This window comes from Beta vulgaris, chromosome 5 (assembly GCF_026745355.1).
Source record: "Beta vulgaris subsp. vulgaris cultivar EL10 chromosome 5, EL10.2, whole genome shotgun sequence".
Classification (NCBI taxonomy): Eukaryota; Viridiplantae; Streptophyta; class Magnoliopsida; order Caryophyllales; family Amaranthaceae; genus Beta; species Beta vulgaris.
The window spans coordinates 20,862,427-20,868,426 of record NC_079206.1 but is presented as its reverse complement, the minus strand read 5'-3'; positions in this window follow the sequence as shown (position 1 = coordinate 20,868,426).

The following is a 6,000-nucleotide window of genomic DNA, read 5'->3' as shown; positions in this document are numbered from 1 at the left end:
CACATCCCTTCAATTGTTTTTTCAAAAAAAACAACATCAACAACTATCTAATAACTTGGTGAATCTTTAGTTGTCAGATTCTAAGTTACTAGATTATTAAACATACCATATGATAAACATTCATAGTGCATAATAAATAATATCTTGACTTAGATTAAATAATCTTTCTCCACAAGATATATATAATAAATAAACATTACATTATTTTTTGGATTTTTATATTTTTTAAAAAAATAAAAACTATATTACTACCTAAGTATTTGATATCATCGAAACATGGAATACAACACAGACTACAAGACTTTTTTGGTCTCTATGGTTCAAGTGTTCTTGTACAGTACCTAGGAACAAGCTTGGTCTCATGGAGTTTAAAGAAGCAAAATATAGTTGCTTTGTCCACTGAGTATGTGGCACCTGTTGCATGTTGTTCCCAGGTCCTCTGGATCAAGCAACATGTAAGAGACTTTGGTATTAAGTTTAAGTGTGTTCCTATCTACTGTGATAATACAAGTGTCATTTGCATTTTCAAGGATCCAGTTCATCATTCAAGAGTCAAGCAAGTACACATTAGGCATCATTTTCTTAAGGACAATGTAGAAAAGGGTCTTGTGAAAGTTGAAATTTGTCCTACTGAAAATCAAATAGCTCAAATATCGACTAAACCACTTCCTAGAGAAACGTTTGAGAAAATTCGCTTAGAGCTATGAATGATTAGAATTCATCAAGTGTGCTAATTCAAATAAAACCCTTAGTAACAAAAATTACAATAAGTGGCCAGCAACATGTTGTGAATTTATTCATACATTACGCAGTCATGGTAAATGACTCGCATCTCGTCTTCATAATACTTCCCTTATTGTCCATGCATATACTTGAGCAAAAAATAGTAAGCGCTATGTATCTACAGCTTAAATTTGTAACATGCATGAGCTCACACCTTCCTAGGCTTTTTTATATACATATTCTTTCTAGTTTTTTTCTTTTTATTTTTATTCCATTCTCTTTGTCAATACATTTATTATCCTTCCTTATTCACCCCCGACAAATAATTTTTTGTACAACGCTTCACTAGCGTTCACATACAGACCTAAAAATAAAAATTCAACGGATTAAAAGAAGGAAAGGGAAAACCCGCATTTAATTTCTTTTTCTATCTCACAAAAATCTATCCAAATAAAACCCCATTACATCAAATCACATTTGCACGGTAAATTCACCTCTTTTACCACAAAACCATTAAATCTGCAAAACCACTTTTTTTTCTCTCTCCTCAAAACCTCTTAACTTCATCTTCTTCACCAAAACTCACAAATGGCTCCCAAAAGAAACACCTTCGATGATACCCAGAATTTTCCATCCGAAAAATCTTCACCCTTGGTGGATTATAATGGAAGTGAGACTAAATCTTCCAATTCAAATCCAAATTCTTTGAGCTCTCAAGACAATTCGGCAAAACATGAAGAAATTTCACCAAAGAAGGAAGATGGTTTGGATGAAGCCGACACAGAGCACGAAAAGGGAGTCTTGATTCCCACAAAACGGGGTAAGAAATCAAAGTCTTCAAAGTACATTATAGGGTTCTGTGTTGATTTTTTGTGGTGCAAGAAAGTTAAATGGAGTCAATTTCTTGATCTTGTCAAATTTCAAAAATGGGTTAAAGTGTTAAGTTTTGATGAGGGTCTTTTATGAGAGCGAAATGAGCGAGTTTGTTTTGAGTTTTGAAAACAATGAGGGCTTGTGCATCAGTGTTATGAATGGAAATTTAGTTAAATTCACCGAAAAATTATTGGGTGAGTGGTTGAGGTACCAACTGAAGGTTACAAAGACTATGTTAAGGGTAGGGCAAAATTGAATGTTAATGGTACTGAAGGACCTAGGTCAGTTAGAAAAACCCAAAGGATTGCTGATACTCATTATTATTACTATTATTATTAGGAGGAACATAGTTTTGGTCAAAGTACAAATAAACCCACTTTTTTTAGCCCATAAACCAATCAAATCGCGTTAAGACGGTCTATGATGTAATTTTCGCGGTCCAACCCAATCAATATTTTTATTACTAAATATTTATATATTATTAAATCTAATTATTAAAATAGTAATATTTATTTACTTCTTAGATATTATTGTTATTATATATCATCATCAAGTATTAATATATTAATACAAATAATACAAAATAATTATTATTAATTATCATTATTATCATTAATTATTATTATTATTATTATTATTATTATTATTATTATTATTAATTTATGATTATTAATATTATTTATTTATAACTATCATTTAAAAATTTCCAAAATACAATTATTATTATTGTTATTCATTATTATTACTTATCATTATATTTATTATTTAATATTCATATTATTATTGTTTAAAATATTATTTATATATTTATTACATTCAGTTTAATTCAATTTAATTTAATTCAATTCAATTCAGTTCAATTCAGTTCAGTTCAGTTCAGTTTAGTTCAGCTCCAATAAGTTAAGTTCAGTTCAGTTCGCTCTAATAAGTTCAGTTCAGTTCAGCTGTTGTATGCCGAAGAGAACAGACCCTAAGTGATCTCATCAAATACAGGAGAGGGTTAACTTAATGAGGTATTATTCAAGAGCAATAATTGGTGCAATGAAATTTGTACTAGACCAAATAAAACTGAGAGTGAGTTGCATGAGATTACTAGATTAATGGAGATATTTAGGGATTATTTTGTTGTATACTGTTCACTTGTTCAGAAGTTTCAGTGTTTTTTTTTAATTATTAGACGTCACTGAACCTTTTGAGCATATGAGTAGTATTATTCAGACATAGAACTAGATTTGAGGGAATGTAAGTTGTGTAAACTGGGCTGGAATCAACATTAAAATAGGATAGAAGAAGGATAGGAATATAGGAAGGAAAGGTAGAAGAGGGAAAGAGATAGTAGGGGAGAGAGAGTATTTTTAATCCATAATCTGAATCCTAGGTTTCTATCTAAATTGCTGGATGATATATCTGAATTCTGAAGGACTTTCTTCTTGTTTGATCATTGAAAGATGCCCTTAAGCATGGGTGATTTATCTATGTTTCGGTGACAATACTCTGCATGTTTCTGGTCTAACAATTTTGTATAGATATTTAGTGTCTAATGTCATATTTGATTTGGGTTGTTAAAGATAGGGGGATGAGCTGCTTAATTTTCTGATAACTTCTATATCCTAGATTAGTGTACAACATAAACTTTGTCTAGTTCATTTGAGTCATTGGCTATCTATGTAAAAGATTGACAGTGGTGTCTTTAACATGTTGTCAATGCTTCAATGATTCCCTACGAATCCCTATTTGTGCCATGGTTGATTTCAATGCGTATGGGATCGAGATTATGAAATCCTTTGAGGTTGGTTCATCTTATTTAGCATATGAAAGTTACAAATTAACTGTTCCAAGCTTGGAGTTTGTTGGACTCTCCGGCCATGACATACAAGAATGCAATATTTACATTAGTAAACTCACAGACATGTCTAGATTGAAAAATCAAACATTCAAAAAACATAGACCTAATTAGGGGCCACGATATGTAGGTTCGCCCTTGAGCCTCCAAAATATCAGAAACGGAGTTGTTCATGGCAATACACTTGTGACAGATTGCTCTGGATGCTCCTATATCGGTTACATTTGGATCATATCCACAATGTTATAGCTGCGAAGTCTTCCTCTGCTAATTTCATACTTAGGGTGTGTTATGTTCAACTTAAAAAATTAAGTGTCAGGTCCAATAAGTTCAGATAAGTTCAGATAAGTTACAATAAGGTCTAATAAGGGCAATAAGTTCCAATAAGGTCTAGTAAGGTCCAATAAGTTCCAATCAGGTCTAATAAGGTCCAATAAGGTCCAAATAGTCAATGTTTAATAAACATTTGTATTATTGTCCATTATTTTGTTATTCATAATTTCATATCACTATTATTGTTAGCTGATTATGCTATTATTAGAATTTTAATTAAAGTACAATGATTATATAGTATTATATTTGTATTAGTGTCTATTATTTTATTATTTATTTGTATTATGTCTATTATTTTATTATTTATTTGTATTATGTCTATTATTTTATTATTCATATTACTATTAGTTAATTATGTTATTATTAGAATTTTTATTAAAGTACCACAATGTATAGTATTATACCTGTATTATTGTCTATTATTTGATTATTCATATTACTATTAGGTGATTATATTATTATTAAATAATATTATAATCATGGTCAAATAATTAAGGTTAACAATAATAATAATAATTATAATTACAATATTTTGCAACTCGTCTTTAAATAACTAGAGATAACATGTTTTCGTTACTAATAACAATGAAAGAACTGAAGGACGAAGAATGGCTTTGTGTTATGCAGTGAAGAAGAACGACGAAGAAGTAAAAACGTGAAGAATGCCTTCATGTTATGCAGCGAGCCATAGAACGAAGAACAATAAAGACCAGTCGTGTTTGTGTCTCTAATGGAGCATTGGAGAAAAACAAAAAAAAACAAAAGGAAGAAAGGAGAAGAAATGAGAAGAAATCCGAAAGGTGTTGAAGCTACGGTGATTTTGAGCTTTTTTTCTCTTTCTTCTAGTACATCCACATAAATGAAAGGAGAAGAAAGGTGAAGAAATGAAGGAATTAGTTAATGCTATCTACTTACCTTCACATTAATGAAAGTGAAGTGAGAATTTTTTATATGTGCCATTTTAAACTTGTTAGCAATAATGTTAATCAATTTTTGATTTTCTACTAGTGTTTTATAAAATTAAAACAAGACTATTAGATATATTAGTGATGAAAGTTATGTATAGGCAAATATATAAATAGTAAAATTTTTTGTTAAATTAATTATCATAAGAGATACTTAATAATTATTATTTTTTAAAAGACGAATCATAATACTCTATAAAAAATTTTGAGGGGTAGAATTTACGTTAGTGGTAATATTTATGTTATTCATGGTCAATGTTTTTGTCTAATAAGGTCAAATAAGTTTCAATTAGGTCCAATAAGGTCTAATAGTTCATAATGTTCATCAGGTCCAATAAGTTTCAATCAGGACCAATAAGGTCTAATAAGTTTCAATAAGGTCAATAAGATCCAATAAGTTCCAATCAGGTCCAATAAGTTAAATAAGGTCCAATCAGGTTTAATAAGTTCAATAAGTTCAGTTCAGGTTCAATAAGTTCAGTTTAGATAAGGTCCAATAAGCTCAGGGCCAATAAGTTGAATAGAACACACTCTTATTGTTGAAAACCTGGCTGTTCTTGAAACTTTGATAGAAGAGAAGTTCTATCTAAACCATCCTTGTGTTTTTGTAATCCCCTATATTTTTAAGATATTTATTTAAATAGTTTTAATCATTTTTAATTATTAAAGCTATTAAATTTCAATATTTGATAGCAAAAGGGTATTTTGGTCATTTTACCAAAATAGTATTTGAGTATTTCCAAAGAAATATTTTATTATTTTCAAGAAAGTATTTTATTAATACTAGTAGGAAGATTATTTTGGAAATTGATCATCAAATGTATTTTGGCAATTTGATTGCCCAAAAATACTACCACTATAAAAAGGGAAACCCTAGTTTTCCCATCATTCTCCATCACTCTTCTAGCCACTTTCTTCAAAAGGAGTAAGGATGGGTTTCTTTTCTCTCTCAAACTCTAGTTTCCTTCAAGAAATTTCTTCAAAGTTCAAGCTTCTAATCTAGTCTTTGTTTTTGAAAATTGTAGGAAGATCTTGCAAATATCAAAGTGAAGTAAAAAGGTAATTATTTTTCTGAAATTTTTGGGGTTTTCTTCCCTTAGTTTCTCTCTCCTTCTCGCCCTCTTTGCTTGCGATTTCCGGCCACCACGGTGGTGGTTCGCCGGCGAGCTTCAACGGAAGTGCTGGCCACTGCCCGCCAGCAGTAGGTGGCAACCGACTGGGCACGAGCGTCACCCTGCCACCGTCGCGCCAGTGGTGGTGCAG